Here is a 14153-nt window from a genome sequence, read left to right as displayed (position 1 = left end):
ATCAGTAACAAGCAAAAGACTTAGTCTGCAAGTGACGAAAATCAGTAGATTTAGCTTTACAAGTCAAGTACATCCAGCTCTAGGTTTGTCACTAATAATTCTGTGGTTTTGAGGATGTCAATGCCTTTTGTTCTTGTTTTGTTCAAATGCAAACTCTAGGAGTGGAGTAGGAAATTTCTAGCATTCTTTCCAACTCTATAAAGTAAAATAAGTTCCACTTTTTCTATCTGCTCATTTTGAATTCACTTGATTAATATGCTGTACATTTTGGGCAATCGTCTTGTAGAATGTGGAAGAATGTGTGTGTGTGTGTGTGTGTGTGTGTGTGTGTGTGTGTGTGTGTGTTTTAATTTTCTGCAGGATTTTGTTTTATTATTTAAATAATGTATTGTATAGTTTTAGAAGAACTTTAGGTTTTTCAACTCCAAAAATGTGTTTTTAAACTTCTTTATAATACATTAAAGAAAAATATAAATTACTACTGGAAATAAAGATTCATATCTAAAAAAGTTTCCTTGGAATAGGATTGTATTACTTAAGAATGGTATATTGTATTTATGGAATCCATAATACATGAAAATAGATGAAATACATTAGAATGTTCAAATTCAAGGAAATCATGACTTTGTAGAGCCTTCTTGACTTGTCCCTCTATAGGTGTTTGGCATAAACATAGTAATATATGTTAGATTAAATGAACAAGAATCAATTGAAAGCTGTCATACAGATTGGAATTTGGCTTCCTATTGGTATTTTATGGAAAGAAATTTAGGAGGATAATTAGTGGTGCAGTGCCCCTCTCTACCGTCCATCTCTACCAGGAACCTCAGATGTTGACTTTGTTTGGAATTGGAGTTTTGATGATATATTTAACCCAAGAACTTGACATGAGATATTAAATTAAGATGATATTCATTTATTTATTTATTTAATTTACTTTTTAGAAGGGTTTAATCTAATGATTGGTGTGTTTACAAGAAAAAAAACACAAAACCACAAAGAAAGCCACATTAAAATGAAGGTAAGCAGAGTAGAGTTGTACTACCACGTTTCAAGAGATTCCTAGATCTCTACAGCTCCCCAGAGACTAGAATTTTTTCCTAATTCTCTGCAGGGAATATTGTCTGCCTGAGACTTGGATTTCAGACTTGTATCTATAAATGTACAATGAATGAACTACTTTTGATTTAAGCCACTCATTTGTGACACCATTATCGCAACTTTGAAAACTAATGAAAATTTTGATCCAGGAAAGAAAAGTGCTTATTTATCAAATATTTGAAATGTGGAATTGGACAATTGGATAAGAACTACCAGGATTGACTCTCACAGTAGAAAGTTGTTGTTCATACATTGTTCTTTTTACCCAATATTAGTATTCAATTCAACTAGTTTCTTCTCCTCCTTAAAAACACAGATCATCTTTTCAGTGTTTTATAACACATTTCATCTCTTATTGTGGAATTTCAATAGAAAAACTTCAGGCCCATATTTCTTTCAATAGCTTCTTCAACGAAATTTAGAACTGATGTTTTGTTCAGAATATTCTTCAGGAAGTTTGTTGAGTCTGAGAATCAACAAATGTGATCATAATAAAGTTGAGTTTCTACACAGCAGAATCAAGACCCAGCAGAATGAAAAGACAACAGAATGGTGACAAAAATAAAGCCTTTTCTAGTGATTTCTCAGGCAGGAAATTCATATCTAGCATATAAAAAACTCAAAAAATATATCCCCCCAAAATAAAAGGCTCAATCAAAAATGGGAAAGCAAAGTGGACAGACACATCAAAGAAATGCAAATGACCAATGATATATTAAGGAATGCTTAACTTTGCTGTCTATTACAGAAATATAAATTTAAACAAACTAACTTTCCACCTTACTATTAACTAATCAAATAATAATAACTGTTGGAAAGGCTGAAGGGAAAAGGAAACTCTTGTAAACTGTTCATGGGAATATAAACCAGCATAATCACTAGAAGTAAGTATGGATATTTCTCAGAAATTTAAAACCAGCCATTCAGTTTAAACCAGCTATTCTTCTAGATATCTTCCAAAAAGGGTGAAAGACATCATATTATGGGGATACAAGCTTATCTATGTTTATATAAGCGCAATTCATTATTAACTAAATCTTCAAAATAGCTTATTCATTAACAGATAAATTTTGAAGTGTAGTATTTATGCACAATGGAACACTACTTGGCTGTAAAGAAAGATGCGCCTGGTCATTTATAGGAAAATTGATGCACCTGAGAACACAATGTTAAGTGAAATAAGCATGCAATCTTAAATATCTCATAGTTTCTCTTATGTAACTAACTCAGAGTAAAAATGAAGACAAAAATAAAATACAGATGATAGGAAGTAGGGAGATGACTAGTTCTCAAAGGAAAAAGGTATCAAGAGTTGGAGGGAGAAGGGGGGAATGAAGGAATAAGTGACGACAGAAGGAATCAGGATGTTTTAGGTGCCAACTCCACACAAAGAATGTAAACATTATGAACTGCAAACACATACAGAAAAAGAGGCAGGGGATTAAGAGAAGGCACACAAGGGATGAAAAAAGGAATTAAGATATGTTATTTACAAGTGCTGACTTCTCTAAGGAATATAAAAATCATGTACTACACACATGTACTAATAAATTAAAGTTTAAGAAGATTAAACAGATAATAACATAGCTGTGGAAAGACTAGCAAGTGAAGGTTGGAAACCCCTGTGTTGGATGTATCAGTACATGACTTAGAGTATCAACACAGTAACTCAGAACAAGTCAGAAACAAAGATAAAAGGTAAAAAAAGGATCTGGGGAGAAACTCTATTAATACAATGAATTTCCTTGGCACAGACAGGCAGTTGACAAGTTTGTAGAGAAACTCATGCAAGTAGAAACCTTGTAAATACTTGGTAGGAGTACAGTTTCACTCATACTTGATTTAGATGATGTGATTTACTCTTGGATGATAACGTTTAGATGAGAATTTGGACTTAGTTAAGTTCTGGGAATGTTGGGTTGATGTAAATGGACTTTCCATGTGAAATAATGTGAATCATGAAGCAGTTAATGATTGAACACAAATAACAGTCTCACAAAAGAAAATTCTGAGTTTATGGATCTTGGTATCCCATATCATTGCCTATTTAAATAATATTTTTCCTTTGCCCAAATTGGTGAAATACCTTCCATGAAAAAAGTATGAGTCAGGTTTGTTTTCAGGCTAAACTATGTTGTAGTCTGACTTCCTTACTAAAAGCCATTCACAAATTTAGTGTCAAAATTTAACACTGCTTTCCGAACAGTATAGATCTGTTTTATCTAGGGGTAAACAACTAGTATTACCCAGAACCAAATTCAGCATTTTAGTTGAGGTCTTGCAAAGTAAAGTCAAAAACCTCAAAACTTTATTTCATGATATATTTAGTAACTGGTGATTTTAAGTGATAATAACATAGTTTGTGTTCATTGTTTCCCTCAGGCAACTTGGAATTATTCTAAAATTCTAACTAATCCCTAACATATATCATGTTATATGTCTTCCTGACTATATCTGTAGGCAACTCTTAGTATTAACAGAGGCTAAAAATGGAAGATAATATTTCATAATCCTCTTGAGTGATATTAAAACCTATCGTCTACCAACATCAAATACGTACTGTCTGAAAACATCTTTCAGATATATTTGAATCAAATAAATACTTTTTCTTTCTTTAAAATGTTTTTCTTTCTATTTTTTGTTGCAGGAAAAGGAAGTATAAAATAATTCTTTTTCAGTTCATGAAGAACAATTACAGACTGTTCTGGGACAGAAATCAAATAGTGAAATACAGGTTAAGAAAAAAGAATTCCAAAGTACAGAGGGAACTAATATAAAGAAGATTATAAAAATAAAGTACATTATGTTACCCACTCTACAAATAATAACTCTTGAGGACACTGAAAATAGAATGATTTTCCTTATTTCTTTATACCATTGATACCTTTAAAAATCAAGAAATCTTGAGGCTAGTTTTTTGTGTTGTTTACTTTAACAATGAAATGTAAGATTACTTGTTGATATGGAAGCTCTGTATTTTGCTTTAAATGGACAATGAAAAACAGTTTAGTGTTGTGAAAGCAATAATCATTCAATGAATTCAATATTTAATTCTATTTTGAATTAAAGTATCTCTATTCAAATATGACCTAATACAAATAGAAACGTAAGATGAAATGAATTAATAGTGTGTGCATTTAGTTCATTATTTCAGAATGTCTCTTCAACTACATTTTCTTGCTCTTATTTTCTATTTCCAATCCTCTCTCGCTGTAAGTTACTTTAATGATATACCTTTAAAGGGATATAAGTTGAGAGACAAAAATTTATTATTGCAAGTTCATAACTCTTTCTGAATAACTTACTAGAACAGATTAAAAGGTCATTAAAGGAATAATTCAAGAGAAAGAGTTAGAATTAAAAAAAAACATATAAACAACAAACTTTAGTATAGTCAATTTATATAACAAAAACTAATGGACATGAAAAATCAGATAAATATCAATAAAATAGTAATCAGATAATTCAATATTTCACTGCCATAAATGGACAGATCAACTAGATTAAAAATTAACAAAGACATATACAATTGAAGTAAAACTTCAAACAAATGAACTTAATAGTTTTTATGTACGAATTTTTCCATCCAACAACAAAATAAATATTATTCTCAGCAACACATGGGGCTTTCTACAAAATACAGCAAAGATTAATCATAAAAGCACACTTAAGTAAAAGCCAAAGAATCAAAATTTTCCCATATAGATTGTGAGTTTATAGTGCAACGAAACTAGAACTCAATCTCAAAAGAAATCACACTAACTCTGCCAACACACGGGAAGTAAACAATATTGTCTTGAATAATCGATGGGCTATAGATGAAATTAAAGAAGAAATTAGACAATTTCTTCAATCAAACATATAATGACAGTTTGACAGTCTGGAACCTAGGGGACAAATGAAAGCAGTACTAAAAGAGAATTCATAACAGTGAATTCTCACCTTAGAATGATAGACAGAATAAGCTCAAATAAATAACCTCCAAGACACACCCAAAGTCCTAGAAAATGAACAATGATCCAATACAGAATCAAGGATTATAAAGATTGGAGCAGAAACTAATGCAATTGAGACTAAAAATCAACATCGACAGTCAAAGAATTATTTCTTTGAAAGATTAAATAAAAAAGACAAACTCTTTGATAATCTACAAAAATAAGGAAAGACCCAAATTCATGCAATCAGAATTTTAAAAAGTGAAATCACAATAGATTTTACTGAAATTTAGAGAATTACCAGTAATTGCTTGAACCTATAATCTAATAAAATGGACATTTCAAAGCAAAGAAATAAATTCCTAGATAGATATGGAATATTATATATTTGACATGAAAAAAATACAGTATTTGCAAAATCTCATTTACTTATTCATAAATATCTAAAATTAATAAAACCTTAATAAATTTAGGTAGGAAATTGCCTCAATCATAAGTGATATTCTATCGATGAACTAACTTAAAATTCAGTTACATATAAGTGAGAATATAGCATAAGGCAGACATCTAAATCAGCAATATCAGTCAACAAAAACACAGATAAAATTCAACTAGCAAAATTCAGAGGAATTAGTTTGCTATAATGTTTAGTTAAAGATCATTTTACTTAACCCTGAAAGTAAGAAACTTCATCTTTGATGTAAACATATTGGATGACACATCCATAATAAAAATTTGATCATATGTTATAATATAAAGTAAATAAAATGAAATTTTATATATCCAGGAAAAGTATATGAGGAAATTTAACAAATAAATTGATAACTTGACTGTTTTATATTGAATGGGCAGCGTTCAATATAATATAATATACAATAATATGTGTTTATGTATGCACACAGGTGTATGGTAGATGTATCAGTAGGTAGATGTAGAGTTATTTTCTCTTATACTTTTTTATCTTAATGAGAAATTCAACTATTTTGTGATCTCAATGGTGTACATCAAAATAGGTGTAAGAGCATTTCAGTCATGGAATATTTTAACTATTAATACCAGTGTTTCTGTCAATGTGAGAAAAAAAAAACAGACATTTTTAAAGATGAAATCCATCATTGAAAAAAGTCATACACAAATACACACAACTTTTACTGAACTTATAGTCTTATTATAAGAATAAGCACCTTTCTTTGTAACAAGCATTGTACTGGGATTGAGCTCAGGTACATGGCTATTTAAAGAACAAGTTCAATTCATTCCTATGTAACCATTTATTATTTATTTTTTGTCATTCTCGCGATTTATGTTATTTTATATGCTACCTTTATGTGTTAGTACTTATATGTTTTATGTATAATAAACTGGTATCAGAAAATTAAACTTAAGGTCTTCAAGTTAATTAGCCCAAAAGTAAGAATTCTGGTTTGAAATTAGTATATGCTACAACTCACTTCTTAATATCTGAGTACAGAGTAATCATCATTGTCCTCATATTATTAACCAGGAAGCAGAATTTTATGCTTTACTTTTCTTTTGCCTGTTCTTTTAATTTAGCTTTGTTTCTCATTTTATTCTTCCTATTATTTTCATTATGAGGTAGACTATACATTGAAATATATGTTGTAGTTTTAGAGAGTTAAAATTATCATCTCAAAATCCATTTTAAATGCTTTTCTCTTTTTCACACCCAAAACAGGGCTTAGCCACAGGCTTACCCAGTCTGCCAGTGCATTGAAACGACTTGAGCCAGTGGGACTAACAAAGCATGCTGGAATACTGAGTTCCCTAACTTCCCTCCTGCTTCTCTTAACTAAACTGTATTCAGGAAGACAGAGATGCGTGGTTTTCTGGTGGTATAAACAGCTTTCTCATGTAAGGACCCAGATCAGACCTTTAGACATTAGGCTGTCCCTTGGATTGGGGTGTAGCCTCAAGAAACTGTAGTGGTACTGTGTATGTGTTTCCATTATGTTTCCAGTAAGGCAAGAATGCTAGATTCCTGTGCTACATCAAGACCACTTTAACTGGAGGCTTTCAAAACATACATGTCTTTAATACCTCCGAATTGTAATACATAGTGTAGAGTTACTGAATATCTATTGAAAATAAATTGGTACTTCTATCTCTGTCGTACCTCTCAGAAATTAGTTTCATTATTTTATTGAAAAAATTTATACTTACTATAAATCAGATGCACTCAGAATGGAACATTAATTTGTCAAATTAAGAACATTAAGAGTGCTGTAGGTTGTGCTTCCAGACACCCATTCTAACTATGATTTCTTCTTCTTAAAGAGAGTAGTGCTAGTACAATTTGGATTTTAATGTTTTTCAAAGACCCAACTTAAAGACTTGAACCTGCAGTCCACAGCACTAGGAGGAGCTGATAAAGCCTTAAAAGCTACTAATTGGGTCACTCCATTATGGAGTGAAGTCTCCAAAACCATGAGTCCAAGTAAATCTTTCCTCTTGGTAAGTTGATTTGCTTTGGTGAATCTTTGTAGTAACAGATTTTAAATTCCTTTCCTATTTTCATAATTACATTATATCATGAATCTTTGTAGTAACAAATCTTAAATTCCTTTCCTATTTTCATAATTACATTATATCTGATGACTCTAAATTTCACATATAGATAATTTGCATTGAAAATTTAGAAGAAACTAACGGCAATAAAAAACAGAATTAACACAAGCCTATTTATTGGTGATTAGTAATATTTTATGTTATCTTCTTAAATCCATTAACATTTGACAGAATAAGTGTTGACTGGAGATGCACTTTCTACTTTAATCATAATGAACAGTTATCCATTTAGATAAATCTATGTTCCAATCATTATACCTATGTCCGTTTTGGTTTTATGTTGCATTTCTCTTACAAAAGCAATTAAATAATGGAAATAATACATTAAACTATTTTATGTTTTTGAATAGACATATTGACATAATGCATTATTAAAGATATAGTAATTATCATTAGATTTTTGTAAGCACTCCCTTTTATACTATTCTGAATGACACTAAAAATGACAATGGAACATGATTTTTTGTACAAGTAGAAAAACAACATACTTCAACACCATGCTAAAAATAATGGAGGCATGTATAATGGAGAATATTTATTTTTGAATACTTAAGAAAATATATATATATATATATATCTCCAAATAATAGATTCTTCAGTAAGAGTCTAATGCACATTGACACACTGAGAATATATTTAGACTTTGGGTTAAGAGGATACATTATAGTATTTAGGCCTGTAACAGAATTAGGAGGTAATACAAATAGGCTTTCACTGGAACTGATTGTGGTCTAAATCTCAAGAGAATAATATGGTTGTTTCTGGAGAAAATAAATAAAATGTGTGTGAGTGAAATGTTTTAGATCCCAGAGGAGGTCAAGGAATCAATGTAAACAGTGTATGACTAGCAGACCTGAGGAGCTTTCACAAATGGAGAGGACAGTAGTCTTATAATGAAAATAAAGTGCTTCTCCTCCTTTCTTTCTCTACTAAGGAAATATGTCTGTGAATTTGGCCTTGAGATGGATTATGCACAGCACTAAATACAAGAATTATCAAAGTACTTATTTATTTCTAAACCAAATAACTAAGCAGAAAGCAGCAAGCCATTCCTAGAAAATTTTTCAACTAAGCAAAGGGCCAGGCAGTTCAAGTTAAATTTGCTTGAACTCATAGCTTATTATCCCTACCAATGAACTGAATACTTGCATGAAAATTACAGAAATAGCCACAGCGATACTTCCTTTCTAAGGCGGACGCTAATGTATTCTGCCTGCCGGAATAACATGCAAAACAGCACACAAAATGAGCTATCAACCCATTTTAAAAACAGTTTGAAATCCAAACTGAATATTGTTGTACAAAATATAAATGCAAAATTTTATAGCTCCCAGGAACTTCCAAAGGTCATCTCCCATTACAGCTTTTATGTGTTTGAATGAGGATGAAAAAGAACAATTCCTCAGTAGCCAACTCAACAGTATTCAAAAAATGTCTGCTCTGTACCAGGTCCTTTGTTACGGTTTGGGGCATAAAACAATGAATAAAAGTAATTTCTGCTATAAAGTTCCTTTCCCTTATGTGTCAGAGAGAAAAATAGAATTGACTAATCCTTTCTAAATGTTTTTTTTTTTTAATTTATGTGATAAATACCAATTTTAAAATCACCAAAAAATTAAAAGACACAACTTTTAGGGAACCTACTTGTATCTGGGAACAAATTTCACATTTTAGCTGAATTGTGGCAGATATTAGTATTGATTAGAAACGGAATATTTTTCATCACATGATGTAGATATAATCTTGCTTTATTTTTATTTGCCAATATCACTATACAGGTATGCATCTTCCACTGAAATGTGGTCTTCTGAGGTTAAAATAGGAGATATTGGGGATGTCTTACGTATACTTGGTCTATGGCTAGACTCATGATGCATGTTGAATATAATATCCTAGACACCCATTATCTATTGCCTACTTCATTTTCATAGAAATCAAGCAAGTATTTTGTATATTGTCCTCTGTCATTTCTCTTTTCACTTGATACTTCTTCCAAAATCTCCAGCTCCAATTCACAACTTCCATTATTATATCATAGAGAAATTGGAAGCAGACAGATGATGACTCAAATTATATACTGCTATAAAAAATCACTTCCTGTTCCTGCCCCATATACTACAAATGTTTTGCTAATACAAATATATTAATAGTCTATGTTTCTAGGTAAAAGCAGTTCCCTCTTCTGTTTACAAAGTCAAATTCCTGCTAAATAGCCAAGGACATTTCTCAAGGTCTTTCAGTCTGCGTCTCTCTTCTTTCTCCCCCTCCAACCCTCCCAACTGCCCATCTTCCTTCTCTCCCTCCTTCTATCCATCACTTTCAATTTTTTCACAAACTCATTCCAATATCATAGGAACAAAAATCATTTTACCATTTTCTAAATCAATGCTCCTATTTCCTCCCACTGAATGAATGAATAAATCTCTTGATCTCATTAATTCGTAGGCCATCTGATTTTTCTCTCTATAGAAAATGCCCCAAAAGAATTATCTATAACATAACTTTTTAATTTATTTTTTTTTCTTTCTCTTTGTAGCTCATTTAATTAGATTTTCATTGTATACATCACTAAAACTGCATCGATGTCAATAAAATCCTCGGCAAAGCATCTTGGTCATTTCTCTGTCTTTAGTTAGTTTTACATTGTGATGGCATTTATACCAGTTAACTCCTCTGCTTTCTTTGAAACATTTGGTTCTCAATTCTAGTTGCCACACCTAAGTGCTCCTTATATTTCTAAGTACTTTATTGCAAACTTTTTAGCTCCTCATTGTTTCCCCCAAATTAAATATTGGAATATCTTAGGCAGGATTGAGATGAGACTGATAGAAATGATAAATTTTAACTACAAAATTAAAGTACAACCCAAAAGTGTAATAATCAATGTAAAAAAGATTATTATTATTATTATTATTAACATTATTTTTAATCATTATTTTGTACATTATTTCGCAACATCATGCTTACCAGGCAGGAAATAATATTATTTTATTAAAAAGAAAATTTCAAGCAAACAGTTATGTTAAAATATCAGATAAAGATGAAGCAACATCAGTAATTCTTCCCCTCCAGTCACGATATGGCAGATATTTTTCTGTCTTCTACGTTCTGTTTTCATTCTCTTTATAGTCTCTTTTAATCTCATAGATTAAAAATTATTTAAATTGCTAACTCTTGACATTAAATCTCTAGACTGAACCATTTTCCTCTAATCTAGAATATCTAATTATATCTCACTTTGTATGTTTTAGGAATATTAACTAATCATTACATAAAATGCTGGCTATTATCATTAATATTTTATTACTTATGTTATACTATTCTTTGAACACTTCATTTGAGATTGACTAATGAAATTGATTATAATTTGAAATAGAGAAACTTTAAGATAAATACTTAGAGAAAGAGCTTTGAATTATTGGGTGTTCTTCTTTTCAATTCATTTTTCCATCTCCTCCTTTTTGTTTTTATATTAGGCTTATTTGCTATTGCTGTTACTTTTGTTGTACGTTCCGTATTCATGGACTTATTTTTGCTATGGATGTTTGCTCTTGGATTCTATCTAGGGTTAGCCTTACTTTCCCAAATATTTTATTTTACTAGTTCTAATTATTTTTTTTCAATTTTATACTATGTATGTTACATATTTGCTTTATCCAATTTTTCTCAAATTAACCCATATTTCTCAATTTTATAAATTCTACCATATTTTGTTATTTAATATTTCTGTATACTTTCATAAAATGATTTGTCCTTTTAAATATTAGTTGCAATCTTTGCCTCTAATTATTTGCATATTTCTTCAAAGTTTTCTTTGTTAGAAGCATAAAAATCTTTTAATCATTTAAAAGATTTGCAATAGATTGATTACAATCATTTATTTTAGTTCATTTTTCATAGTTTTAGGAGATGGGATAAATCAGGAAGTTATTAGACAGCTGTACAACTATTTCTGCTGCTGGAGTCTCAAAATCACTTTGTGAAGGTTCTCCCCTTGCATTTATGTGTGCATTCTCTTCCCTTCCTTGTGTTGTATTTATCCTGACTCAATGTGATTTTTTTTTTTTTTCTTGCAAAGATTTCCTAAGTGGAATGAGACTAACTTGAAAGCAAGCTCAACTTTGTTAATTTGGAGCTTTGAATGGTTGGAGTGATCCAATACGCATGCCACATATCACTCCTCTTGACTTGACTTGAAATTTGATCATAACATTTTCAGGTTGACCCAATGCACTTTCAAACCTGTGATGTTGCTGTGAAAAGAGGTGTGGTGAATACAGTGTTCCTCTTTCAGATCACATCATGTATCATGGAGATTTTCAGTGATTTGGATTTCATGAGCACAATTTTTAAGTAGCTTTATTGTAGAAGTTATTTCTTTTGGGATGGTCCTAAAAAAGGCGGATAAATAACAGCAAGTAACAGAGGCTTTCTGAGATAGTCAACTTAGATTTCAAAAATACTACAGAGTGGAGTCCCAAACAGAGGGATTTACATCCTCCCGATTCAGGAACAAATTAAGCTGAGAAAAAACAACTAAAAATACAATACTGGTGATACAATTGGAACAGCTACAGTCTCAGCGCTGCCACTTGAACTCCCTGCTTGGACTCGCTGCTGCTGCTGCGCTTGATCTGGTGCACCTGGGATAGCCCGCCAACTTCTTATGGAGGGTGGGAGTTGGCGAACTGAATGGAGAGCAGAGCTGGTAGGGAACCCTGCATCGACCTGTGGTGTATAAGTGCATTAAAATCTCTTCCAACAGAAGAGGGAGCTTCAACAGACAACATTCTGGGACTGAGCAGAGAGACTAGGACAAGGAGCAGTGGTGACTTCAGCTAGCTACTTCCTTCTCAAGCGGGATTGGTAGGGTACACTCCACCTGGGTAACGCTGTGGACTAAGAGGCAATAGGCTAGCTCAAATCAAGTCTCTACACCTGGAAGTGCCCCCCTAACTCTGTGAAGGCTTCAGCGGGTTGACTGACCTGCAGGGGCTGGCCCATCATAGGCTGCCCCCATCTGTGTCTCCCTAGTACACAGCAGTGGGCAGGAACACTTAGCCAGTGGGATTCAAACAATGGGTAACCAACAAAGAAAGAAACTGGACCTGTTGTATATGCTAGTATGGAAGGAACAAAAAGAATGGGAAGAGGGAACAACAAGAAAGGGTCCTCAATCCCCAATCCTGAAAACATTGATCCAGGAAAGGTAAATGCAAAGGTGAATGAGGACAGCAAACATTCAATATCAGACAATGCACCAATAGACATAAAATGATTTATTTGGAACCTCATAGATAAGTTCAAAAGTGAAGTATTTAACCAAGTAAAGCAAGATATAAATAGAATACTTAAAGAAATGTTAAGCACCTCCCAAGAAAAAACAGATGGAAGGATGGAAGAACAAAAAAAAAAAAAAAAGAGAGAGAGAATTGTTTGATGGAGACAATAGAGAAAACATAGAATACATGAAGCAGTTTCAAAGAGATTACCAGGAAATTAAAAACTCTCTTGAAAGCTAGCAAAACTGCTAGAAAGAAATTAAGGATAGACTATCCTTGAAAGAAACTAAAGATAGACTATCTGAACTGGAAGGCAGGTTTGCAATGTGGGAACATAAAAGGAAAAATTTCTTAAAAATAACAAGGAAACAAGCAGTAACAATGCAAAGGCTACAAGATGACAAGAGGATCTATAGCTTAAGAATAAAGAATGTGAATGGAGAAGCAGGGGTACAAACAAAGGAAATGCAAAGGCTATTTGCAGAAATAATTAAGGAAAACTTCCCAAACATAGGAAAAGGAAAAGATACTCAGATGTATGAGGCATCAGAACTGCAGCCACCTACAACCAAAACAGAACTACCCCAGTCATACAGTAATCAACATTCCATAAATTCAATATAAGAACAGAATATTAAAAGCTGTCAGAGACAAGAAACAGATCACTTACAAGGGAAAGCCCATCAGATTTAGGTCAGACTTCTTGGCATAAACCATCAAATTGAGAAGAGTATGGGGTGAAATAATCCAAGCCTTGAAAAATAACTCCCAGCCAAGGTTGATCTATCTTGCATAATTGTCCCTAGAATTTAATGGAGAAACAAGATGCTTCCAAGATAAAGAGGAACTGGAGGAATTCACAACCACCAATCCAACTGTACAGAGAATATTACAGGACATGCTAAAGAGAAAGGAAAGCACCAAAATTTCAAGAACAGTGACAGAGAGGCCCCAACGAATGGAATAAAAAGTGAAATGAAAAAGACAATCAGACAACTAATGATGGAAAAATAAGACAATAGAAATGAGGCAGAGAATGTTGGATATAATTTCTAATATAGATGGCCTAGATACACTAAATTAAGGGAAAAGAGAGAGAATCACAGGCAGAGTGGATTAAGAGGTAGGGTCCACCAAGATGCTCTTTATAGGGAATACAATTAACCTGAAGAAGGAAATATAGACCAAAATCAAATTTGAGAAAACAGAATTTGATGTGATAGGGAACCAGTAAACAGACCAGTACTTA

Source organism: Cavia porcellus, unplaced genomic scaffold (genome assembly GCF_034190915.1).
Source record: "Cavia porcellus strain 051 isolate PalLab524CR breed Dunkin Hartley unplaced genomic scaffold, mCavPor4.1 scaffold_14, whole genome shotgun sequence".
Taxonomy (NCBI): domain Eukaryota; kingdom Metazoa; phylum Chordata; class Mammalia; order Rodentia; family Caviidae; genus Cavia; species Cavia porcellus.
This window is presented reverse-complemented; position numbering follows the sequence as displayed.